This window comes from Ascidia mentula, chromosome 9 (genome assembly GCF_947561715.1).
Source record: "Ascidia mentula chromosome 9, kaAscMent1.1, whole genome shotgun sequence".
NCBI classification, from domain to species: domain Eukaryota; kingdom Metazoa; phylum Chordata; class Ascidiacea; order Phlebobranchia; family Ascidiidae; genus Ascidia; species Ascidia mentula.
In genome coordinates, this window is record NC_138574.1 from 13,611,445 (window position 1) to 13,639,272 (window position 27,828).

Here is a 27,828-nt window from a genome sequence, read left to right on the forward strand (position 1 = left end):
CAGGTTGGTCATAAAAATTCAAGAAAAAACAAACACAGATGTTTTTAAATTGGCCAATGCACAACCATAAGTTGTTCAGTTAAAATGTTCGCATATTTTAATCCCTGAATGCATGGAAATATATTTTATTTCATAGGAAATATTAAACAGATATTTAAATCGGATTTGTTTGTTTTTTGTTTGTTTGCACCATAAGATTGCATTTTTTTTATAATCACCAATTGCATTGCCGACAAGTCTCTGGTTTTAGAATGTGTTGGCTATGTATAGGTCGCACTTTTTGAAACAGAAATTTTATTGTTTTGTTAAACTTCACTTTGTCCAGGCATCAATTGGAAGTTTTTGCAGATCGGCCAATTCCATCCTGTCACCGCTATAAATAAAACTAATTGTAAAACATCAAGTTGTGTTTCTCCTGCTTTAAGGCTCTTTTGAAGAAATTCGAAACCCCAAGATGCAAATCGTCCTTCTACTTTGTATGTGGCTTCAAGTTTTGCCAGGTGACTACATAGATACCGAGTAATGAACTGACATAATTTGTGTGCGTTGGATGAACCCAACTTCACTGAAATAATATTTCATGAACATTCACAGACTTCGTTTGTCGTATTTTGTTCAGGTGGAGGATCGTCCACGTGTCGACCTTCGGCTTATAGAGGAACCAAAAAGTATTTTCAAATTCCCTCCTCATGTGAAAGTTCAAGTTTTACAAGGGTTTACAGTTCTGGAAGTTCTGGAACTGCTGCAATACACTTGTATTACTACACACTCGGCAACAATACTTGTTCGGTAAAAATGTCTTACTTCTTTTGTTGGCAACATTGACAATTTTGCGTTGTCAACGCTGATGACGGTGATGCAAATCCTCTACGAATATGTGGAGGTCGCATGGCAAGTTGTGCTATTGCGTATCAGTGTACCTTGACCACAATATACCCCGTGCAACCGCCGAGCTTCTGTAGCTCAGTTGGTAGAGCGTTGGGCCTGGTTAGCCCAGGGTCTTGAGTTCAAACCTCACTGGGAGCGTGATTTTCAGATCTCGCTCCGATTTGTTGAGAAAATGGCTGATCCAACAAGCTTTTTTGCTCCATTACTCTGATTGCAAACATTCAACTAATCATTGAAAGCATTTAACTGGAAAAGAAATTCAATGCAAAGAGAAACAAAATCCAATTTGCATTAATTACTTTTCAATTTTCTTCTTAAAGGGATCAAGAATTTGCTGTCGTCACAAGTCGAACGTTTCTCAAGATGTTTCGCTTCACGCGAACTTTTTTTTGTTCGATATGTTTCTGTGTTCATTTAATTATGTGATAGGTTTACCAAGGAAGCAACAAAAACGGAGTCTTGCTGGGGACTTTCGTTGGTAATGGAAGTGCGACAGGAATTGTGAAATCAAATACCGGTTCCTTGTATTTGAGTTGCCCCACGTTACGAGCCATTACCAACTATCCTGCCTTTGCTTTTATAAAAGGTAAATTACTCTATCTACTGATTTCTGTGTAAATTTAATGTTACTGATGAACTAAAATCACTCGTTATGACCAAACAAACATTTTTGTTTGACAATTAGGCGATTTTAGTTTATCAAGTTGAGTGATATTTCAAGCAGATTTTCTCTGTCCGCGTATACTTAGCTTGCATGGTTTACACTGACTTTGTAATTTAACTGTTAATACAGCTACCGCACAGGGTTTTTCCACCGTGCATTGTGAAACCTATTTGAAAACACGCCAAGAATTGCTGCTGATTGACGACGAACGTCACTATATGTTGTTTAGTCACCGAGGAAGCCTCGTGCAACTTGGAGTTGGACATGGAAGATCTTCCAACAACTCTCGTTCTCCCGACAAGTAATGGAAAGTTATTGGGAAAGCTTGCTTGCAATTACACGATGTCAACTCCAGCGAGGTGCAACTTTACAGTTACCGTGTCCTCAGGACTAACTGCTTCCGTGAACAACATATTCGTAAGTTCATACGAAAAGTTCCAACGAATTTTAATGTAAAAACTCCTAAATCATTGAAATTGCCTGATAATGTCAACGTTGCATTTAAATTCACACTGCAGGCTGTATTTTGACATTTCAATGTATTTGGATTTGGTCTAGAATTAATTGCACTTTCTCAAGCAAATTTATAAATAATAATGAATACAAAAATTACCATGGCTGTGGTTGAGGCAAATATTGGGAATTTCAAGTCACGGGCTTAGATGCAAAGCTGTTTCCATATGTAGGAGCACGCAAACGGTAGGAGACATACGCACTTAAATGTGATGGGTTACAAATGTAATGTTTATCAGATAATTAATTCCATTTCGTTACAGCGAAGTTCAACCTAAGTAACAATAAAGTGTAAATTAAACCTGCCGATAAGTTTCACGTGTCCATTCATCGCAATTAAAGAATAACTAAAATAAATACAACGACTCTTTCAACATATGCTGAATTGTAAAATAATGTGGACCAAAGAAAGGCTTTGCCTATTTAAGGAAATATATAATACATCGCACAAGTCGTTTAAAGCGAAGTTCGCATGAAAATTACCACAAGTTGTGACTTAAAAACTCAATAGCTTTCAACATTACCTAATGTCTGGTTATGTTAAACTTGCATTTGAATTCGCACATCAGGCTGTATCATGACTTTTCAAAGTATTTGGATTCGGACTAAACATGAAATTACTTTCTTGAAAAAAAATACAGCAAAGAATAATGAATGCAAAAAATTACAACAATAGTGTAAAAAAAGAAAACATGATTATTTAAGGGAAAATTATTCGTGTAAAAAGTCGTTCAGAGCGAAGTAGAGTAATTTAAATCACGAAACTTTTGTGTTTTGCTTTCTTTAGGAATTATTATAGCGACCTTTTAAAGAAGAAATTTCCCTTAGATTTTATCAGACGATCCTTCCCACCCAGGAATCAGAATAAATTCCACTCAAAGAGATGAAATAGTCACAACAGTTCAAGCCCGAAGAGTCAACGTTCAAATATTCACTTATTCTGCTTCATCACCTTCTCCAACCATTCACATCGATTCAGGTTTAATACATAACTGTTTGTCAACAAATTACCGCAATATTTTAAACCATGAAAAACGGAAAATTATAAGCTTGTTACTACAACAAACATAAACACACAAACTAAACAAACTGCTTGATCTTAATCTCTCTCATAGAATAGGTAATAGTAGATAAACTAAAGACTTAACTCACATGCGAAAATTAAAAGTTACGCCAAACTACTCTTCAAAAAATTATCTCTTTCTAATTGAGACCACTGTACGCAGACTGCAAGTTGTTTGATGGAATAGAATGCACCGACTCCGTCAAGCTAAAGTTGGTATTTATGTAAAAATTTGCTGCAAAAAAAACAAACTAAATAAAATAAAATTATTTATTTGCCACAACACGGGAACAAATTTCTGCTAATTTTTCCCTACGCCAAAGTAAACACTTACAGTGTAACATTGTAACATTATTATGGGTATCAACATTCTATTTGTTTTTTTAGCGTCAGTTCTCATGGATTAAAATTACTTCTAGCAAGCGGAGAAGATATTTTGTATATTTCTAATCAAACGACCACCAACCTTAATTCTCTTCCGGAGAGTTGCAAAGCTCCAGCAAATAATCCAGTTTTTCATTTCGATCTCAACGAATGTTCTCCAACTAAAAAGGTGTCTGTTTAGATTTTCCTAACAGGTTTTGCCTACCCAGGTTATGTTCAACAAAATTGTCATAAACTTCCCCTTTAGAAACTTTCTTCTTGACAGATTTTCGTTAACACATAGCGAATTAATTGTAGAAAATTGTAGAATTGATGTTTCTCTCTTAGAAAACAAGCGACATGTTCAGATTGGTTTACAAAGTTCGCAACTTCAAGTACAACAGCCAAGTAGTAAGTAGGATGTCCTACCGACCTTACTGGGAGATATCTTGTGACTACAACGAGTCGAAAATATTGAACAGAAATATTAAAGTGGATGCTGGTTCTGTTTTAACCAAATTAGCGTAAGTATGGGTGCGTTTTGGAAAGCTGCAGACAGGGTGTGTACACGCACTGTTTCGACCTGTAAGATCTCATCAGTGCAGCTGTTGAAGTGGCACTGTGCTAGCTTTTGCACTAGCGGGCACACTAATTTCCACTTTGTGGTACCTTTACGTCGATCGGTTGGGTACCCTATACGGAGTGGGTTTTAAATAACACTTTTTACAACCACGAGTTCAAGTTAACCTCAAAACTTTTTGAACAGAAAAGAAAACATTGTCGCTTCACACAATACGGTTGGCAACATTACGGTCAGGTTTGCGTTGTTTGGTGACGAGCAAATGCGAAACCCACTTACATCTAATTCGATCGTTAGTGTTCCAGAATATATCTACGCAAAACTGGATATTTCGGCCTACAAAAAAATAGATTTATTGGTGAGTAATCATTCAAGTGTTTCTTGTGGGCGATGGCTGATATGGCGTTGTACTGTTTCTTCATCTTTCAATTTAGTTGAAAAGTTGTTGGATCACAAGAGACGTTGGAGGAAATAAAAGATATGAACTCATCAGAGAAAGGTGATTTACCCCGAGCAAATATTCAAACGATCCTTCTTCATTAGTTTGCAAACATTCATTTGTTTCTGATTTGTTTTGGATTTTTGTACAGACTTATTACCGTAAATGTAGTCTATGAAGGTTACAAATTTACAAAAAAAAGCGTTCAAAAAACGTTGTTGGGGCTAATTTTTGCTTTTTTAGCTGCAAAGTTGAGCACGAAACTGAAACTGAAGACACGATTGTGGTGACGAGAAATTATCAACCGATTTACGCCACCTTCAAGTTTCGTTCATTTGTTTGGATCAACGTGTCTGAAAACCAACAATCCCTGTACGCTCACTGCTACGTGCAATTATGTGACAACACCAACACCGTATGTGCACAACCGGTAAGATAATATATTTATCAATGAAAATCATATATTAATAATTCTGCAAGTGCAAATACCTAGTACAACCGGTAAGATATCCATATCCTGTTATTTATCGCATTGTTCATGACCACAAATATTAGCTTAGATAACAACAATGCATGTTTTGCTTTCTTCCCACAGGATTGCTCACGTGGACGCAAACGTCGATCTGTGGTTCCGGGTTTAAAGGAAGTCATATCAGTTGGACCTTTCTATGTTTCGGTTCCGGATCTGTGTGAAAAGGCGAGTTTTATCCGTGCGACAACTTTACTGGAGAGACTAAACCGAATATGTAGTCTTGACTCATGCAAGTTTATCATTGTACATTAATATACAAAACTATGAAGCCATCAAGGAACCCCTTTTTCGATTTGTTTTGGGAACAGAAATATTTGGACACACAAATTGACTATTTCCGGATCCTTGCTCTTACCATATTGCTTACAGTTAATGTTTGTTTAGGAAAATGGAGGTTGCACTGACTCTTGCAACATCATAAACGGAATCATAAAATGTTCATGTTTTGAAGGTCACGTCCTTGACGAGGACAAGAAAACGTGCATAGGTAAATGTGGAGGAAACTTAAGCTAATGAAAGATAAGATTGTCGTTGCGTTAATGGGCGAATTAAGAAAATATTGTTGCGCATCTGAAGTGTTGGTTGAATATTAGATAACAACCAAATAACTTTGATTCAACGCAATAACGATGTGAATAAAGAAGAACTGCAGAAAATCATAATGCTACTTGCTCTTAATTTATTGTAGGAGTGGAGCAAGCATTTGAAAGCAAAGGATTCCAGAAAATGGAAATCCTTTACATTGCTGTTGGAGCCATCGTTATTTTGCTTGTTGTGGTTGTGGGGTTGATAATAATGCGTTTCAAACCACGTTCCGGTAATGGAGGGTTTACCCAGGGCGTGCTTGTGCGTGGAAAGTAACTGACTGATTGCCTCCAGGTTTAAGATCTCAGCACAGCAATCGTTCATAACAGCTTTTATTGAATGATTGCGAGTTAAACCTAATTGTACATACAGTTAACCAATTGCTTGCTTTTCTTGATTTGAAGGAATATTCTAGGAAGTAAAATGTTTACAAACTTTGCATATTTTGCATTTATGTTAAAAAATAGGTTGGATTGATAATCACTCCTTTGCGATGTAATTTGGGACAATAGTTGTAATCTCATCTCAGAAACGAACCCACCGTATTTGTTTGTGTATAATGTATGCTATGCCAATTTCAAATAACAAATAAAAAAATGCAGCATCAAACTTTAAACACAAGATTTATGTTAAACTGGGCAAGTTAGTAGCAGTTATATTATGCGTATTGCATATGAAAGCTTCGGTTGCTATTGTAGTCTAACTTGGTGAGCAGGAAATCATTAACAGAATTATAATGCTCAACATGATTGCCATGCTATGTGTGATTGAGTACCATTGCATTTAATTATAATCCCATACTTTTTTTGTTTATACAGCTTACGTAACATACACGATAACTTTTGTTAGTTATGAATGGAAGATTTTGATCAGGCGTATTGACAATCAATATTTGCATTTTTGTGTCGTCAAACAAAACAACTTGAGCTTACAGAGGATTCATATAAGACATATTCCTGCTCGCAAACTCTGCCCTAACGAACAACGCTATTTTTCCATTAACAATTCCGCTCCCTTCGGTGTTTATGTTGTTTAGAGGAATTGTCGCGGCCGGATGATTTTGCTGGACGGGCCGGATGTGGCTGTGGGCTGTTGGTTGCTCACCCCAGATTTAAATCAACAAAAAAATCGGTTACAAGGGTGTTCATTTGTGCAAGTAAGACTACTGTGACTTTGGTATAGTTACACAAAATCAAACAGAAGTGAATCGGTGACAAGTGAGATCTGAGCTGAAAGCTGAGCGTGGCTTGGGCACGCAAGACAGAAAATTTACACAAAAAGAGGTAGATTGGCGCCTTAAATTTTATTGAATATTTGCCCTCATAATTATCCAAGTGATGTTTTGTCAGTGGTTACTTCAGTAGTGAGACCGTAACACAGGTTTTTGACTCTCGCTGGAATTCCTATTTGTCATCGTCTTTATTTTGTTTTGGAGTTCAATAAATGTTTTCAAGCAATTCTTCTCAGGAGCAACTGATGTTGCCGTTTTATCAGGAAAAATGGTGATATTTTTATAAATTCATTCAGGATATCGTACCAACGCTAATCATCAGTTTCTCTAAGGTTTGGTCTTGAACAAAAGACGTTGTTGCAAAAATTTAGCTTCACCCCAAAAACAACCTTGGTTATTTATATAAAGATCAAAGGTGTCCCATACCACAGTGGTAGAATGCTAAACAAATTACGTGGAAGGTCGCTACCTTGACAAAATCTAAAAAAAAACATGCATTTGTAATTATGCTGCACATTTAAATCCAGTCGTACTGTGTCATGTAGTTGTTTGTGGTTTCAAAAAGACGCGTCCTTGAGTGATTATAGTTGGTTACCACGGTAACACGATCCCTCACAGACTTACGTCAGTTTTTTCTCATGGAGCCAGATAGCCATATGGCAAAAAGAAAGACACTTTTCACTTTTGACATTCGCACTTACATCGCGGAGACGATATAGCACTGTAGTAATATTTGCAATGTTTTTCAAAGCACTACTACAGTTTATTGTCGTTGTTGCTGTTATATTCACAACGGCGAGCTGGTACTCAACGATTACACTCATGTAGACCTTCCAGTGTCAATTGAAATTTCGAGTTAGTAAGGCAGCATTTTTGAACTCAAAATTGCAATTGTTTGAATCATAACGATGTCCCAAGTACGGAAAAACTTCTCATAATTTTGTGACGTGCATCCTAGACTTAAATCTGAGGAGGTTCAAAATTTTCCGAAAAACAAAGGGTCCACGACTACTCTGACGTCATCAAAGTGGATTGATCAGCACCAAAAGTTGGAGAACTGCTGCTTTCGTTTTGACAGAATCGTTATTGGATTTCTATGTTGAAGGCACAACCTTCACGCATGAGTGGTTCACGTGATTGGCAAATAGTAGCAATGTTTACAAATCAACGAACATGCAATGCAACAACACTTTGCAGTTTTAAACCACAAAGGTTACCTTGGCATGTTTTCCTTTGAGGTGGTTGTAATGCATCTGGATTTGGTGTGGCAACGATCTTGTAATAGTTTTTGGGTTTTCTTCGCAGAATGTGCTTGATATGAATTGAAGAATGTCAAAACGAATTTGTATCATTGGTGGTGGTGCAAGCGGACTGACAGCAATCAAATGCTGTCTGGACGAAGATTTGGAACCAGTATGTTTTGAAATGTCCAACGATATTGGAGGTAAACATGATGAAAAACAACAACGTGATTTAAAAATTAGCCAACCTTATTATATATAGCCTATTAAATTCTCTTGTGCTGGGCTGAAAGATTGCTATCAGTATAATCCTGAACAAGCAGATTTTTAATCTAAGAAAAGACTCTCAGTCACAAGGGTATTTTTTTGTGTACACGTATTTTATTGCTTTTTTTACTACTACTACGTAATTTTTGCAGAAACTGACGATGCTTACATTTACAATAAAATCTGCTGACTTCAATTCAAGGCTTGTTGCATTATTATATATGCGAACCAAAGTAATTTGCTGTCGCAGATAATAAAACAATGCCTAACCGAGGGCTACATTCCTCTACAGCTACTAAGCAATATCAGATAACTTTTACTGGATTATATTCGAGACTGGTCAATGCACACTGGCCAACAGAATACGGAGAAAAATAAAAATAATCTATTTGTACACCATGTCTCTTTCCTTTTTGCACCACACGTTTGTGGACTGGAATATACATTATCTTAGAAAAAGTTGCCGATTCAGCTAGGTTGGGATGCTAGGAAACCACATTATCACAGATATTGCAATAATTGTAAATGTAATAGAAGCACATTATTTTCTTCACAGGTTTATGGAAATATGTTGAGGAAAAAACAAATCGAGCATGTGTGTACAGATCAACAATAATCAACACCAGCAAGGAGATGATGTGTTTTTCAGACTTTCCGATTCCCAAACACTTTCCCAACTTCATGCATAATACTAAAATTATTGAATACTTCCAAATGTATGCAAAAGAGTAAGTAAAGCTTTTTGAAATGTAAAAAAAAATCGTTCAAGTTAAATTTTCCATGTTTTCAAAAATATTTTTATATGATGACAAATTTCATAGACAAATTGATTTAATTTCTAGGATATATCAAACTGAATTGTACCAATACTTCACAACGCCAGTAATGTTTTCGTATTCTGTAATAACATTTCAATTACACACATGAAAAAATTTAGGTTTAGTCTTGAAAAATACATTCAACTTCAAACTAAAGTCCTGTCTTGCAAATTTGCAAAGGATTATGAAACCACTGGAAAATGGTGAGTTGGTTTTCTATGGGTGAGACGAGCCATGTACTTGAATTTGCATGATTTTATGGCTCTTTTGCATCTTCATACATGATTTTTGTCATCAACAAAAACAGTAAATGTTTAATGAAAAAATTGTATATACCATAATGCAAAAATATGTTGTTGTTTTCAACAGTGATGTTTAGTAATGAGCGCCTGACTTGATAACCTTTATGGTTTTATCGGTGCCCATGCCATTTCATTTCCTTGTATATTGTTCTTGTATCACAATGCAAAAATATGTTGTTGTTTCAGACATATGTTGCAAAACATTGTTTGAATGTCATGCCACGTATTAGCTAAGATGCTCCTTAATTTTGTGTGTGTGCAATGTTAAGTCAGGCTGCCTGACTCAGGCATGATAACCTTTATATAGACATATAACAACTCTGGTTTGTATTGCACTGTTCATAACTGACTTGATGACATCATCTTGATGACAATAATGTTCTGCTATTTTGCAGGTGTGTTAAGCATAAAAATATAGAAACTGACCATGAGTCTGAATCTACATTTGATGGTGTTATTGTTGCTGTTGGACATCATGCTCTGCCATACTTTCCTTTGGAATCTTTTCAAGGTAGTTAATGGTCTTGGAATATTTAATGTCGACCACAACAAAACAAGAAATAAAACTAATAGTACACATTTTTGTTGTGAAAAAAATGAATTTCTTTTCAACAGATTTCAAGAAATTTAAAGGTGGATACATCCACAGCCATGATTATAGAAATCATGATGGGTTTGAAAAAAAACGTGTTTTAGTGGTTGGAATCGGAAATTCTGGTGGAGACATCTCTGTTGAACTGAGCAGAGTAGCAAACCAGGTATGCAGAAATCTGTATGTTAGGGCATAGTTTTACTTTCAAGCATGATTATTTTAAGATATGCAAATCTTTAGGGCCTGACGGCACTATTGGTTGAGCTTTACTTGGCCATAGTGTTTCCACCTTGTTTTCTCCGTAAAGTTGCACCTAGTTTGGTGCCCAACGGATGCCGGTGATTGTATAGTCACCACAAAGTGGAAGTCTTTGCTTGGCCGTTTGGTCAGCAAAGTCGCCTAAAAGTCACACCAGTTGTACTGGTGAGACCTTTTTGGTTGAAACAGTGGTCATCTGTATGCATCTTGCACAATGATTATTTTATCCTAACAAGTGAGGATTAACCTAGGTCGTTGCAATATCGCCCATGACACCTAGTTGTAAGAATATATATATTTTGCCCATAGCCAAAAATCATCAGTTTTCTTAAATCAACAGAGGAAATATTAAAGTTTAACATTCAGATTTTTGTTTTCTAGGTATATTTAAGTACTCGCAGTGGTTCGTGGGTTCTAAACAGAGTGAATGACAATGGCCTTCCACTTGACATTGTGAAAGTTAACAGGTCAGTACGATACAAGTTAATTTGGCTTGTTAATTGTGGGAGATTATTATTACCGACAGATGGATTGTTATATTGTAGGACATTCTCCGAGTGAACTGACTTGTTAACATAATGTATGCATGCACTTTTGTGGAATGGCATCCAAACTAGGAATGTTAATGCTTGTGTGGGCTCCAAAATTATACGTGTTTTCTCACTAAAATAAAGTTTGTTTTGCCATCCAAATTTTTAATGTATAAGGACTGCTTATTCACAATAGGTCAGAGCTCTTCCTCAAGATTTTGTTATGCTTGCATTATAGAGCATTGTATTGTGATTTTGTGTCTACTGTAACACTTTTTCTGGAAATTTTAATTATGTTAGCTGCAGAAAGATGGCCACTGTTTCGACCTATTAGTACATCTTGGTGTAACTATTGTAGACGATCTTGCCAGTCAAACAACCAGCCAAAATGCCTAATTTTCTACTTGTAATTTGCATTAGGTTGACCCAATTCATGTTGGACAAATTACCAGCATCTGTCACAAATGGTGTTGGTGAATGGTTGCTTAACAAAAGGTTTGATCATGAGTTATATGGACTTCGACCAAAACACAGAGTGTTTGGTCAGGTAAAATATTTTTATTGTCCACTTTAGTACAGATGTAGTTTTTGTGAACAAAATAGAACCTATCTAGTGTGTAAAAGTAAAATTTTGTGCTGAAATTGTTTTGTCTAAACATTTTACAAAAATGAAAACGTATTTATCATTCAAAGTAATATTTTTAAAGAATGATTGCCAAAATGACAAAAAGTACAATGTTTTTTGTTTAAAAGCACCCCATGGTCAATGACGACATCCCAAATCGAATTTTAAGTGGAACTTTAATCATCAAAGGAATTTTCGAAACTTCACTGAAAATGGAGTTTATTTTGAGGACGGTGAATTCCAGGAAATAGATTATGTGATTTTCGCCACTGGTTACAACTTTTCCTATCCATTTCTTGATGAGTCTATTGTTAATGTAAGTCTAAATAACCTTAAAATTTAATCATCGACAAATAAATTAGGCATGTATGTATAAAGGTACATTTACCAACTATTGCAATCTGCTTCTTGTTGAAACTGTTTGCCGTCAATGCATGTAAGTCGATTAATAGAAATTAGTTGTGTGGAGACTGTACGTAAAATTAATTTGTAAGCTTAGGATATCATGTATTGTAGGTTAAGAAGAACCAGGCTCCTTTGTACAAGTTTATGTGGCCTCCAAATGTAGAAAAGGGTACTCTCGCAATTATTGGTGGTATCCAGCCCATGGGTGCCATCAATCCCATATCAGAACTTCAGTGCCGATGGATTACAAGAGTGTTCAAAGGTATACTTGATATTAAAGGCAATGTAGTTTTGCATACAGTTTGTAATCAACTGCTCTTGAATCCCCTAATACAGTGGTTCTTAATTTCATGCACCCCTTTTAATCAATCTTTAAAGCCAAAATCACCCCTTTGGAAATTTAGTTTGTGAACTTTTTAACTCCAAGTAATGAATTTGTGCAATTGCATTTTAAACAAAATTCCCCCTGCAAAACAAATTCACCTCGATTGATGACTCCCGCAAATTTGTTTCAAGAGCATTTTATCAGTTGTGATTTATGTATGCCAGTCATTTGTAAACCTGTTATCAGTTACATTGCAGGACTTGCAAAACTTCCAACCAAGGCAGAAATGAATGCTCACTTAATTAGAACTGCAGAAGCTATGAAAAAGAGATATTATTCAACACAACGGCATACTGTCCAAGTATTACAACGCGTTTTTAATTTAAGTGCACAGTGTGGACAATTGTTCAAAAAATTAGTAATGTTTTTCAGGTGGATTATGTAAAATACATGGATGACTTAGCTGTGGAAATTGGTGTCAAACCAAATCTTTTGAGGTTGGCGTTCACTGATCCAACACTCGCTCTCAAGGTAAATGAAAAAGAAATAAAATTGAAGAACTTCTTGCTTTTAATAGAGCAATGGATTCCAAAACTCTACAGTTGCAACATTGGGTATAACATCAGTAATTTTTGAGCAGTCCTTTTTTTTTCACTTGATGTTTAAGTGACACTGGTTAACAGCAACAGCTATAGTGCGTATTGTTACATTTCTGATTCTTCTCGGTTGTTGATGGTTTAGAATTGTGACATTAACAATACCATATAGTGCTAGACTGTTTAATGTCTGGGTTTTCAAGTCATTCAGTATTCACATAAAAATTTTATTCTATGTGTACTAATATTTGTTGTAATTTCTACAGGTGATATTTGGGCCATGTACACCATACCAATTTAGACTGGAAGGCCCAGGAAAATGGTCCCAGGCTCGAAAAATGATTATGACACAGCAGGAAAGGGTTCTTCATCCACTTAAAACAAGACCTAGTGTTGCTACCAGAAAGCCTGGCAAACTAGTGCAAATTGTGTTAATTTTGGTAGTGGCTTTGATTGTGTATGTTTTAATTTGAAGAGGTATATTGTCCCTTTGTTTAATGCCAATGCTTTTTAATTTATTTAAAATATTCTTTGCGAACTTCGTATGCAAGACTCTAAATGGAGATTCTGTGATGTCTGCATAAATAATGAAGCTTTTTTGTATTTTTTTGAGCTGTAACATCTACAAGTGAATGCATTTTTATCGAATGTCTCTTTATTGTTATGTGCAAGCATAATGTACTCTAGTGTTTCATGAACTTATTTTAATTTTTTCTTATCTAGAACCTATGCAATGTTAGTCGATATGCAATTAAAAATGCGTGTTTAATTATTTTATTGTTTGAACAGAAATTTTATGTTTTTGTTTTAAAATTAAATTTGGTAGTGTGCCAAGTTGCATTTCAGTGTAGGTTAAAACGTTTGTAACACTTCAATTTTTGGACGGGGAAAGCTTACATCTTGCATTCTTTACATATAGCTAGTTGTTTGGGGCAATTTTTTTCCGTACTCGTATTTGTGCCAAGTAATACCCGATGGTGATAATACTCTCATAAATGTTAGTGTTTTGGCCTTGGTAGCAAACAAAGCTGCTTCGGAAACCGTACTAATCCTACGAAATGTGACCATTGCGTTGCGGTTGGTGGAAATATGCGGTGCGAGGCGGGTGTAGATTGTATTGCATATGACGTGCTGGTTGCTTGCGCGGCGACTGAAACTCGCTGCAGGCTGACTGTGCATGTTTGAACTGCGATATATTCCACATAGCTTTGTTGCATATTTCTACCGGTGCCGTTGACAACGTCTATATTTCGTTGTAGGTATTGGTTCGCGTTTCAGCTGCTTTTTATTTCGTAATTTTCCTAAAAATTTGATTTGTGGTGCTTTCCCGATTTCAATCCTTGTCAATACTGCATTTTCAATCACTGTCGATATTTGAATACACATTTTTTTGTATTGAATTTGGTATTGAATATTGCGCTGAAGGGTAGAAATTTCAGTCAATTTCTCTCTTTGCCAAACTGAACACTTGCAGTGTGACAATGTATCAATAAAATAGTTAACAAAACAAGAAGCCTATGTACAATGCTTCTCAATTCGCACAGCAACAACACATACAGTAAGGGGAATAATTGGTGGAAAAAGGGTGTGTTTCGTTAAGACTTTCCGAGCAGGAAAATGTCGGCCAACCCCTGACAAAATTTCCTCTGAAAGCTTAATTTGTTCTGAAAAGTGACATAAAGGTGCAAATATTGTTTGTCAACAAACTGAATTATGCTACTACACTCATAACTAACATTCATTAATAACAAATTTTTCCGTGCATATTATATAAGTCATTAAAACGAAATAAAAACTGCAGCAACGTATTCATCCATACTGTACTGGGATTATATTTAACTGCAGTGGAAATCAAACAAGGAGTATGGCAATCATTGTTAGCATTAACGTTAACTCTGCATGGTCTATGATTTAGCCTTCTTTGGTGAGATTTATGTTTCCACTCTGTAGCCGCCACTATTTATTGATTATGGAGTATAACTTGTCTGTAAAGAGGTTTTGTAGTTGTTTGGTGTTCGTCAACCACACAATATGTTTTTAATAATTCCACACTCTACATTTCAACATTAGAAGCTTTAAAACCGTTGCCTTTATGCATAAATTTCCGAACAATAAACGGGGAAGGAATTTTTCGACAAGAAACAGAACGAAAACAATGTAAAAGTTGACATCAAATTTTGCAAATCATTGAAAAGTTGCGTTAGCGTCGATGTATTCTAGAAACGAGGCTGCGTAAAAGCTTAATTGCTTGAGGCTACGCTTCAGGCGATTTTGTGTCTGTGTTTACGAGGTTGAATTGCTGCAAACTCAGCAAGAATTTCCCATCGTTGTTGGTCTGTGTAATGACGTCACACCACCAATAAAAAGGTTTCATTAATTAACAAAAAATAACAAACTGTTTTTTTGAAATTCAGCTGAATACTTACGCAAATGCGTAAATTTAGATACCCAGCAAATCTTCAACCACTATTTTATAACGGAAATAATTTTTAATCCTTTGGCCAAGGTCCAAACCCTAAAATAAACCTCACAGTTTTTCCATGGAATGAGTATTTAGCGTTTTCAAACAGTTTAAGTTAAAATTAAGTCCTGCAAAAGCTGCAAGAAGCCTAGCAATGACTAAGAAATGCGGTCTGACTTGAAACTTGTTTTTCTACATTTTTGTGGCTATGACGCCAAATAAAGTTCTGTGTGTCTGAGTTTTTCAGCTCACTTCAGAAGCTATTTGAAGCTGCAGGTCGTGGTTGCATAAAAGCTGTTTTGCACAAAAGCAATGTCTAAAAGTTTATGTGTTATTCGCATAGATATGAGCTGCATGTTAACATTTCTTGGCAAGGATGAAGGATGAAGGTTGATAGTAGATTGTGAGGCGCAGAAAGCAGATATGTTTGCAGAAAGGAAGTTTAAATCGGTTTGTTCTGTTTATTTTAAAGCAAAATTATTGCTACAATGAAGTGGTTCAACAACATAGATCAATTTTTCGGTTTGATTTGCAAATTAAAACAAAATAACCTTAGCCTTCGGAACACGATATTTGGTAAAAAAGAGCACTAAAATATCAACGCGTCGTTGCCAAGGACAACTTAAAGAATACTGCTCTCTTGCGCCATAACGTGGTGTTTCTACACCAAAGCGAGATTTGTATTTGAGACAATAAAGTAAGTGATGCAGGGGCATGGCGAAGGTTGGTTACAGGTTGGTCATAAAAATTTAAGAAAAAACAAACACAGATGTTTTGAATTGGCCAATGCACAACCATAAGTTGTTCAGTTAAAATGTTCGCATATTTTAATCCCTAAATGCGTGGAAATATATTTTATTTCATAGAAAATATTAAACAGATATTTAAATCGGATTTGTTCGTTTTTTGCTTGTTTGCACCATAAGATTGCGCATAAAATATTTTTTTATAATCACCAATTGCAATGCCGACAAGTCTCTGGTTTAGAATGTGTCGGCTATGTGTATAGGTCGCACTTTTTGAAACAGAAATTTTATTGTTTTGTTAAACTTCACTTTGTCCCGGCATGAATTGAAAGTTTTACAGATCGGCCAATTCCATCCTGTCACCGCTTTAAATAAAATTAATTGTAAAACACCAAGTTGTGTTTCTCCTGCTTTTCACGAAAGGCTCTTTTGAAGAAGTTCGAAACCCCAAGATGCAAATCGTCCTTCTACTTTGTATGTGGCTTCAAGTTTTGCCAGGTGACTGCATAGATACCGAGTAATGCACTGACATAATTTGTGTTGGGTGGATGAACCCAACTTCACTGAAATAATATTTTATGAACATTCACAGACTTCGTTCGTCGTATTTTGTTCAGGTGGAGGATCGTCCACGTGTCGACCTTCGGCTCATAGTGGAACCAGAAGCTATGTCTATATCCCCTCCTCATGTGAAAGTTATGAATTGGCGTACAGTACTGGAAGTGCTGGAACTGCTGCAATACACTTGTATGGCTACACACTCGGCAACAACATTTGTTCGGTAAAAATGTCTTACTTCTTTTGTTGACAACATTGACACTTTTGCGTTGTCAACACTGATTACGGTGGTGCGACATCCTCTACGTATATGTGGAGGTCGCATGGCAAGTTGTGCGCTTGCGCACCAGTGTATATTGACCTCAATATATCCCGTGAAACCACTGAGCTCCTGAAGCTCAGTTGGTAGAGCGTTGGGCCTGGTTAGCCCAGGGTCGCGAATTCAAACATCACCGGGAGCTTGATTTTCAGATCTCGCTCGGATTTGTTGGGAAAATGGCTGATCCAGCAAGGCCGCGATGCCAGTGAAGCTTTTGATTCTTTTGTAACAATAATGATTTTCGTGCTCTATTACTCTGATTGCAAACATTCAACTAATCATTGAAAGCATTTAACTGGAAAAGAAATTCAATACAAAAAGAAACAAAATCCAATTTGCAATAATTACTTTTCAATTTTCTTCTTAAAGGGATCAAGAATTTGCTGGCGAGTCACAAGTCGAACGTTTCTCAAGATGTTTCGCTTCACGCGAACTTTATTTACTTTCGATATGTTTCTGTGTTCATTTAATTATGTGATAGGTTTACCAAGGAAGCAACAAAAACGGAGTCTTGCTGGGGACTTTCGTTGGCAATGGAAGTGCGACAGGAATTGTGAAATCAAATACCGGTTCCTTGTATTTGAGTTGCCCCACGTTACGAGGCATTACTAACTATCCAAGCTTTGCGTTTATAAAAGGTAAATTACTCTGTCCACTGATTTCTGTGTAAATTTCATATTACTGATGAACTAAAATCACTCGTTATGACGAAACAAACATTTTTGTTTGACAATTAGGCGATTTTAGTTTATCAAGTTGAGTGATATTTCAAGCAGATTTTCTCTGTCGCCTTAACTTAGCTTGTATGGTTTACACTGACTTTGTAATTTAACTGTTAATAAAGCTACCGCACAGGGATTTTCCACCGTGCATTGTGAAACCTATTTGAAAACACGCCAAGAATTGCTGCTGTATGACGACGAACGTCACTATATGTTGTTTAGTCACCGAGGAAGCCTCGTGCAACATGAAGTTGAACGTGGAAGATCTTCCAACAACTCTCGTTCTCCCGACAAGTAATGGAAAGTTATTGGGAAACCTTGCTTGTAATTACACGGTGTCAAGTCCAGTGAGGTGCAACTTTACAGTTACTGTGTCGTCAGGACTAACGACTAACGCAGTAAACAACATATTCGTAAGTTCGTATGAATAGTTCCAACGAATTTTGATATAAAAACTCCTAAATTAGCATTGAAATTGCCAGATCATGTCAATGTTGCATTTAAAATCACACCGCAGGCAGTATTTTGACTTTTTAATGTATTTGGATTTAGTCTAGAATCAATTTCACTTTCTCAAGCAAATAAATAAAAAAATAATGAATACAAAAATTGCAATGACAGTTGACGAGGCAAATATAGAGGATTTCAAGTCACGGGCTTAGATACAAAGCTGTTCCGTATGTAGGAGCACGCAAAGGGTAGGAGACATACGCACTTGAATGTGATTGGTTACAAATGTAATGTTTATCAGATAATTAATTCCATTTCGTTACAGCGAAGTTCAACCTAAGTAACAATAAAGTGTAAATTAAACCTGCCGATAAGTTTCACGTGTCCTTTCATCGCAATTAAAGAATAACTAAAATAAATACAACGACTCTTTCAACATATGCTGAAATGTAAAATAATGTGGACCAGAGAGAGGCTTTGTCTATTTAAGGAAATATTTATTACATCACAGAAGTTGTTCAGAGCGAAGTTCGCATGAAAATTACCACAAGTTGTGACTTAAAAACTCAATAGCTTTCAACATTACCTAATGCCTGATTATATTAAACTTGCATTTGAATTCGCACATCAGGTTGTATCTTGACATTTCACAGTATTTGGATTTGGACCAAAAATGAAATCACTTTCTTGAAAAAAAAATACAGCAAAGAATAATAAATGCAAAAAATTACAACAACAGTGTAAAAAAAGAAAACATGATTATTTAAGAGAAAATTATTCGTGTAGAAAGTCGTTCGAGCGAAGTAGAGTAATCCAAATCACGAAACGTTTGTGTTTTGCTTTCTTTAGGAAGTATTATAGCGACCTTTTAAAGAAGAAATTTCCTTTAGATTTTATCAGACGATCCTTCCCATCCAGGAATCAGAATAAGTCGAACTCAAACAGATGAAATAGTCACAACGGTTCAAGCCCGAAGAGTCAACGTTCAAATATTTACTTGGACCGCCTCATCACCTTCTCCAACCATTCACATCGATTCAGGTTTAATACACAACTGTTTGTCAACAAATTACCGCAATATTTTAAACCATGGAAAACGGAAAATTATAAGCTTGTTACTACAACAAACATAAACACACAAACTAAACAAACTGCTTGATCTTAATCCCGCTCATAGAATAGGTAATAGTAGATAAACTAAAGACTTAACTGATATGCAAAAATAAAAAGTTATGCCAAACTACTCTTCAAAAAATTATCTCTTTCCAATTGAGACCATGAACTTTACGCAGACTGCAAGTTGTTTGATGGAATAGAATGCACCGACTCCGTCAAGCTAAAGTTGGTATTTAAGTAAAAATTTGCTGCAAAAAAAACAAAGTAAATAAAATTAAATTATTTATTTGCCACAACACGGGTACAAATTTCTGTCAAAAAAAGTAAACACTTACAGTGTAACATTGTAACATTATTATGGGTATCAACATTCTATTTGCTTTTTTAGCGTCAGTTCTCATGGATTAAAATTACTTCTAGCAAGCGGAGAAGATATTTTGTATATTTCTAATCAAACGACCACCAACCTTAATTCTCTTCCGGAGAGTTGCAAAGCTCCAGCAAATAATCCAGTTTTTCATTTCGATCTCAACGAATGTTCTCCAACTAAAAAGGTGTCTGTTTAGATTTTCCTAACAGATTTTGCCAACCCAGGTTATGTTCAACAAAATTGACATAAACTTCCCCTTTAGAAACTTTCTTCTTGACAGATTTTCGTTAACACATAGCGAATTAATTGTGGAAAATTGTAGAATTGATGTTTCTCTCTTAGAAAACAAGCGACATGTTCAGATTGGTTTACAAAGTTCGCAACTTCAAGTACAACAGCCAAGTAGTAAGTAGGATGTCCTACCGACCTTACTGGGAGATATCTTGTGACTACAACGAGTCGAAAATATTGAACAGAAATATTAAAGTGGATGCTGGTTCTGTTTTAACCAAATTAGCGTAAGTATGGGTGCGTTTTGGAAAGCTGCAGACAGGGTGTGTACACGCACTGTTTCGACCTGTAAGTTCTCATCAGTGCAGCTGTTGAAGTGGCACTGTGCTAGCTTTTGCACTAGCGGGCACACTAATTTCCACTTTGTGGTACCTTTCCGGTCAACGTCGATCCGTTGGGTACCCTATACGGAGTGGGTTTTAAATAACACTTTTTACAACCACGAGTTCAAGTTAACCTCAAAACTTTTTGAACAGAAAAGAAAACATTGTCGCTTCACACAGTACGGTTGGCAACATTACGGTCAGGTTTGCGTTGTTTGGTGACGAGCAAATGCGAAACCCACTTACATCTAATTCGATCGTTAGTGTTCCAGAATATATCTACGCAAAACTGGATATTTCGGCCTACAAAAAAATAGATTTATTGGTGAGTAATCATTCAAGTGTTTCTTGTGGGCGATGGCTGATAGCGTTTCTGTTTCTTCATCTTTCAATTTAGTTGAAAAGTTGTTGGATCACAAGAGACGTTGGAGGAAATAAAAGATATGAACTCATCAGAGAAAGGTGATTACCCCGAGCAAATATTTAAACCATCCTTCTTCATTAGTTTGCAAACATTCGTTTGTTTCTGATTTGTTTTGGATTTTTGTACAGACTTGTTGCCGTAAATCTATAGTCTATGAAGGTTACAAATTTACAAAAAAAAGCGTTCAAAAAACGTTGTTTGGGCTAATTTTTGCTTTTTTAGCTGCAAAGTTGAGCACGAAACTGAAACTGAAGACACGATTGTGGTGACGAGAAATTATCAACCGATTTACGCCACCTTCAAGTTTCGTTCATTTGTTTGGATGAACGTGTCTGAAAACCAACAATCCCTGTACGCTCACTGCTACGTGCAATTATGTGACAACACCAACACCGTATGTGCACAACCGGTAAGATAATATATTTATCAATGAAAATCATATATTAATAATTCTGCAAGTGCAAATACCTAGTACAACCGGTAAGATATCCATATCCTGTTATTTATCGCATTGTTCATGACCACAAATATTAGCTTAGATAACAACAATGCATGTTTTGCTTTCTTCCCACAGGATTGCTCACGTGGACGCAAACGTCGATCTGTGGTTCCGGGTTTAAAGGAAGTCATATCAGTTGGACCTTTCTATGTTTCGGTTCCGGATCTGTGTGAAAAGGCGAGTTTTATCCGTGCGACAACTTTACTGGAGAGACTAAACCGAATATGTAGAATTGACTCATGCAAGTTTATCATTGTATCTTGATATACAAAACTATGAAGCCATCAAGGAACCCCTTTTTCGATTTGTTTTGGGAACAGAAATATTTGGACACACAAATTGACTATTTCCGGATCCTTGCTCTTACAATATTGCTTACAGTTAATGTTTGTTTAGGAAAATGGAGGTTGCACTGACTCTTGCAACATCATAAACGGAATCATAAAATGTTCATGTTTTGAAGGTCACGTCCTTGACGAGGACAAGAAAACGTGCATAGGTAAATGTGGAGGAAACTTAAGCTAATGAAAGATAAGATTGTCGTTGCGTTAATGGGCGAATTAAGAAAATATTGTTGCGCATCTGAAGTGTTGGTTGAATATTAGATAACAACCAAATAACTTTGATTCAACGCAATAACGATGTGAATAAAGAAGAACTGCAGAAAATCATAATGCTACTTGCTCTTAATTTATTGTAGGAGTGGAGCAAGCATTTGAAAGCAAAGGATTCCAGAAAATGGAAATCCTTTACATTGCTGTTGGAGCCATCGTTCTTTTGCTTATTGTGGTTGTGGGGTTGATAATAATGCGTTTGAAACCACGTTCTGGTAATGGAGGGTTTACCCAGGGAGTACTTGTGCGTGGAAAGTAACTGACTGATTGCCTCCAGGTTTAGGACCTCAGCACAGCAATCGTTCACAACAGCTTATATTGAATGATTGCGAGTTAAACCTAATTGTACATACAACTAACAAATTGCTTGCTTTTCTTGGTTTGAAAGAATATTCTAGGAAGTAAAATGTTTACAAACTTTGCATATTTTGCATTTATGTTAAAAAATAGGTTGGATTGATAATCACTCCTTTGCGATGTAATTTGTGACAATAGTTGTAATCTCATCTCAGAAACGAACCCACCGTATTTGTTTGTGTATAATATATGCTATGCCAGTTTCAAATAACAAATAAAAAAATGCAGCAACAAACTTTTACACACAAGATTTATGTTAAACTGAGGAAGTTAGAAGCAGTTATATTATGCGTATTGCATATGAAAGCTTCGGTTTCTATTGTAGTTTAGCTTGGTGAGCAGGAAATCATTAACAGAATTATAATGCTTAACATGATTGCCATGCTATGTGTGATCGAGTACCACTGCATTTAATTATAATCCCATACTTTTTTCGTTTATACAGCTTACGTAACATACACGATATTTTTGTTAGTTATGAATGGAAGATTTAGATCAGGCGTATTGACAATCAATATTTGCATTTTTATGTCGTCAAACAAAACAACTTGAGCTTACAGAGGATTCATATAAGACATATTCCTGCTCGCAAACTCTGCCCTAACGAACAACGCTATTTTTCCATTAACAATTCCGCTCCCTTCAGTGTTTATGTTGTAAAGAGGAATTGTCGCGGCCGGATGATTTTGCTGGACGGGCCGGATGTGGCTGTGGTCTGTTGGTTGCTCACCCAAATTTAAATCAACAAGAAAAATCGGTTACAAGGGTGTTTATTTGTGCAAGTAAGACTACTGTGACTTTGGTATAGTTACACAAAATCAAACAGAAGTGAATCGGTGACCAAGTGAGATCTGAGCTGAAAGCTGAGCGTGGCTTTGGCACGCAAGACAGAAAATTTACACAAAAAAAGGTAGATTGGCGCCTTAAATTTTATTGAATATTTGTCCGCGTAATTATCCAAGCGATTTTTTGTCAGTGATTACTTCAAAAGTGAGATCGTAACACAGATTTTTGACTCTCGTTGGAATTCCTATTTGTCATCGTCTTTATTTTGTTTTGGAATTCAATAAAACGCTTTTAAGCAATTCTTCTCAGGAGCAACTGATGTTGCCGTTATATCATGAAAAATGGTGATATTTTTATAAATTCATTCAGGATATTGCACCAACGCTAATCATCAGTTTCTCTAAGATTTGGTCTTGAACGAAAGACGTTGTTACAAATATTTAGCTTCACCCCAAAAACAACCTTGGTTATTTATATAAAGATCAAAGGTGTCCCATACCACAGTGGTAGAATGCTAAACAAATTACGTGGAAGGTCGCTACCTTGACAAAAACGAAAATAACATGCATTGGTACATTTTAATCCAGTCGTACTGTGTCATGTAGTTGTTTGTGGTTTCAAAAAGACGCGTCCTTGAGTGATTATAGTTGGTTACCATGGTAACACGATCCGTCACAGACTTACGTCAGTTTTTTTCTCATGGAACCAGATAGCCATATGACAAAAAGAAAGACACTTTTCACCTTTGACGTTCACACTTACATCGCGGAGACGATATTGCACTGTAGTAATATTTGCAATGTTTTTCAAAGCACTACTACAGTTTATTGGCGTTGTTGCTGTTATTTTCACAACGGCGAGCTGGTACTCAACGATTACACTCATGTAAACCTTCCAGTGTCGATTGAAATTTCGTCACTGGCATAAGTTTTGATGCATGGCAATGCAAAGAATGAGCAAAATGCTCACTTTGGTGCATTGCATTGTTGTTGCCTTGTTTGTGAAAACAGTTTCGTTGTGTGTAAAATGGAAGCAGTAAAAGATAATGGAATTTAGCAAATAATCGATCGTTCTGCTTTCAGGCCAGGCGCTTTTTGGAGCGGTCCAGTCGACATGTGGACGATAGAAACGACGGACATGTGATGGAAAATGCAGTCAAGTACGCTTGTGATTGGTTTGGTCTCACGGGAGACAACTTAAATTCAGTTGAAGACCAAGAGAAATTAGAAACCATTTCCACACTTGCCAAGAATCTTTTGGTAGTCAGCGGAATCGCCTACTTTGCTGGACAAGTTGGGGTTCCCGGAACCCAGCTGGTAACCGTTGCATGCTGGCTTGGTCAGAGATACTACCAAAATTATCAGAATCAGAAAATTGAGGCCAACAACGTCGAAGTGGACAGCGATGAAGATGAGGAATTTCTCTCCTGCAATTTAAGCATTGTGGACCAGGAGGAACAGCAGGAGGATCCACATGAGGGCCCGACATGTCCACAAGGTCCTGTACCGGAACCGCACAGCTGGTGTGGTAAAGTGAAAGGTTTTTTTAGCAGGTGCAGTTCCGCAGCTGTAGACACAGTGAAAGATGGGCTACATTGGGTAAAGAGCACGTTTTGGGATGCGCCATTGAACTGGTTTGTAAGGAACGTTGTCAACCCAGTTGTGGACTTTTGGATCAATGTGATTGTGAACCGTATTAAAGAGGGTTTCAACGAGGCAATGTCCCGAAATGGATTTGGCGGGGCAGGAGCTTTTGCTGCAGCTTAAAAACAAGCTCATGCATTTTTTGTACATGTTTTCAACTGTGGGCCAAATGATCTCAGCTTTTACCAAATTTCGTCAATTATGCAATATTATATGTCACTGTTCAAAAATATTTGTTAAAAAGCCACCAAGTAATACCCGATGGTGATAATACTCTCATAAATGTTAGTGTTTTGGCCTTGGTAGCAAACAAAGCTGCTTCGGAAACCGTACTAATCCTACGAAATGTGACCATTGCGTTGCGGTTGGTGGAAATATGCGGTGCGAGGCGGGTGTAGATTGTATTGCATATGACGTGCTGTTTGCTTGCGCGGCGACTGAAACTCGCTGCAGGCTGACTGTGCATGTTTGAACTGCGATATATTCCACATAGCTTTGTTGCATATTTCTACCGGTGCCGTTGACAACAGACGTCTATATTTCGTTGTAGGTATTGGTTCGCGTTTCAGCTGCTTTTTATTTCGTTATATTCCTAAAAATTTGATTTGTGGTGCTTCCCCGGTTTCAATCCTTAGTCAATATTGTATTTTCAATCACTGTCGATATTTGAATACACATTTTTGTAATGAATTTTGTAATGAATATTGCACTGAAGGGCAGAAATTTCAGTCAATTTTTCTCTTGGCCAAACCAAACACTTGCTGTGTGACAATGTATCAATAAAATAGTTAACAAAACAAGAAGCCTATGTACAATGCTTCTCAATTCGCACAGCAACAACACATACAGTAAGGGGAATAATTGGTGGAAAACAGGTGTGTTTCGTCCTTGCGAGCAGGAAAATGTTGGCCAACCCCTGACAAAATTCCTCTGAAAGCTTAATTTGTTCTGAAAAGTGACATAAAGGTGCAAATATTGTTTGTCAACAAACTGAATTATGCTACTACACTCATAACTAACATTCATTAATAACACAATATTTCCGTGCATATCATATAATCTATTAAAACGAAATAAAAAATGCAGCAACGTTTTCTTCTATACTGTACTGGGATTATGTTTAACTGCAGTGGAAATCAAACACAGAGTATGGCAATCATTGTTAGCATTAACGTTAACTCTGGATGGTCTATGTTTTTGCCTTCTTTGGTGAGATTTATTTTTCCACTCTGTAGCCGCCACTACTTATTGATTATAGAGTATAACTTGTCTGTAAACAGGTTTTGTAGTTGTTTGGTGTTCGTCAACCACACAATATGTTTTTAATAACTCCACATTCTACATTTCAACATTACAAGCTTTAAAACCGTTGCCTTTATGCATAAATTTCCGAACAATAAACGGGGAAGGAATTTTTCGACAAGAAACAGAACGAAAACAATTTAACAATTGACATCAAATTTTGCAAATCATTGAAAAGTTGCGTTAGTGTCGATGTATTCTAGAAACGAGGCTGCGTAGAAGCTTAATTGCTTGAGGCTACTCTTCAGGCGGTTTTGTGTCTTTGTTTGCGAGGTTGAATTGCTGCAAACTCAGCAAGAATTTTCCATCGTTGTTGGTTTGTGTAATGACGTCACACCTCCAATAAAGGTTTCATTAATTAAGATAAAATAACAAACTGTTTTTTTTTGTAATGCAGCAGCTGAATACTTATGCAAATGCGTAAATTTAGATACCCAGCAAATCTTCAACCACTATTTTACAACGGAAATAATTTTTAATCCTTTGGCCAAGGTCCAAACCCTAAAATAAACCTTACAGTTTTTCCACGGAATGAGTGTTTAGCGTTTTCAAATAGTTTGAGTTAAAATTAAGTCCTGCAAAAGCTGCAAGAATCCCAGCAATGACTAGGAAATGCGGTCTGACTTGAAACTTGTTTTTCTGCATTTTTGTGGCTGTGACGCCAAATAAAGTGTCTGTGTGTCTGAGTTTTTCAGCTCACTTCAGAAGCTGTTTAACGCTGCAGGTCGTGGTTGCATAAAAGCTGTTTTGCAAAAAAGCAATGTCTAAAACTTTATGTGTTATTCGCATAGATATGAGCTGCATGTTAACATTTCTTGGCAAGGATGAAGGTTGATAGTAGATTGTTAGGCGCAGAAAGCAGATATTTGTTTGCAGAAAGGAAGTTTAAATCGGTTTGTTCTGTTTATTTTAAAGCAAAATTGTTGCTACAATGAAGTGGTTCAACAACAAATATCAATTTTTCGGTTTAATCTGCAAATTAAAACAAAATAACCTTAGCCTTCGGAACACGATATTTGGTAAAAAAGAGCACTAAAATATCAACGCGTCGTTGCCAAGGACAACGTAACGAATACTGCTCTCTTGCGCCATAACGTGGTGTTTTTACACCAAAGCGAGATTTGTATTTGAGTCAATAAAGTAAGTGATGCAGGGGCATGGCGAAGGTTGGTTACAGGTTGGTCATAAAAATTTAAGAAAAAACAAACACAGATGTTTTTAAATTGTCCAATGCACAACCATAAGTTGTTCAGTTAAAATGTTCGCATATTTTAATCCCTAAATGCGTGGAAATTTATTTTGTTTCATAGGAAATATTAAACAGATATTTAAATCGAATTTGTGTGTTTTTTTGCTTGTTTGCACCATAAGATTGCGCATAAAATATTTTTTATAATCACCAATTGCAATGCCGACAAGTCTCTGGTTTAGAATGTGTCGGCTATGTGTATAGGTCGCACTTTTTGGAACAGAAATTATATTGTTTTGTAAACTTCACTTTGTCCCGGCATGAATTGGAAGTTTTACAGATCGGCCAATTCCATCCTGTCACCGCTATAAACAAAACTAATTGTAAAACATCAAGTTGTGTTTCTCCTGCTTTAAAACGAAAGGCTCTGTTGAAGAAATGCGAAACCCCAAGATGCAAATCGTCCTTCTACTCTGTATGTGCCTTCAAGTTTTGCCAGGTGACTACATAGATACCGAGTAATACACTGACATAATTTGTGTGCGTTGGATTAACCCAACTTCACTGAAATAATATTTTATGAACATTCACAGACTTCGTTCTTCGTATTTTGTTCAGGTGGAGGATCGTCCACGTGTCGACCTTCGGCTTATAGTGGAACCAGAACCGCTTACGGAATCCCCTCCTCATGTGAAAGTTTTGAATTTGCGTACAGTACTGGAAGTTCTGGAACTGCTGCAATACATTTGTATTACCGCACACTCGGCAACAACATTTGTTCGGTAAAAATGTCTTACTTCTTTTGTTGACAACATTGACACTTTTGCGTTGTCAACGGTGA

General features: G+C 36.5%; 1 pseudogene across 1 annotated transcript; it reads left to right on the forward strand.

Annotated features, from left to right (window-relative positions):
- The first annotated feature begins 8,013 nt into the window (after positions 1-8,013).
- Positions 8,014-13,657, forward strand: LOC145913757 (flavin-containing monooxygenase 5-like; annotated as a pseudogene). Its single transcript, XR_014403347.1, has 13 exons — positions 8,014-8,096; positions 8,164-8,302; positions 8,923-9,094; positions 9,304-9,387; positions 9,882-9,997; positions 10,102-10,244; positions 10,718-10,803; positions 11,287-11,413; positions 11,620-11,807; positions 12,008-12,158; positions 12,479-12,582; positions 12,654-12,752; positions 13,084-13,657. The product of XR_014403347.1 is annotated as a flavin-containing monooxygenase 5-like (transcript).
- The last annotated feature ends 14,171 nt before the right edge of the window (positions 13,658-27,828 follow it).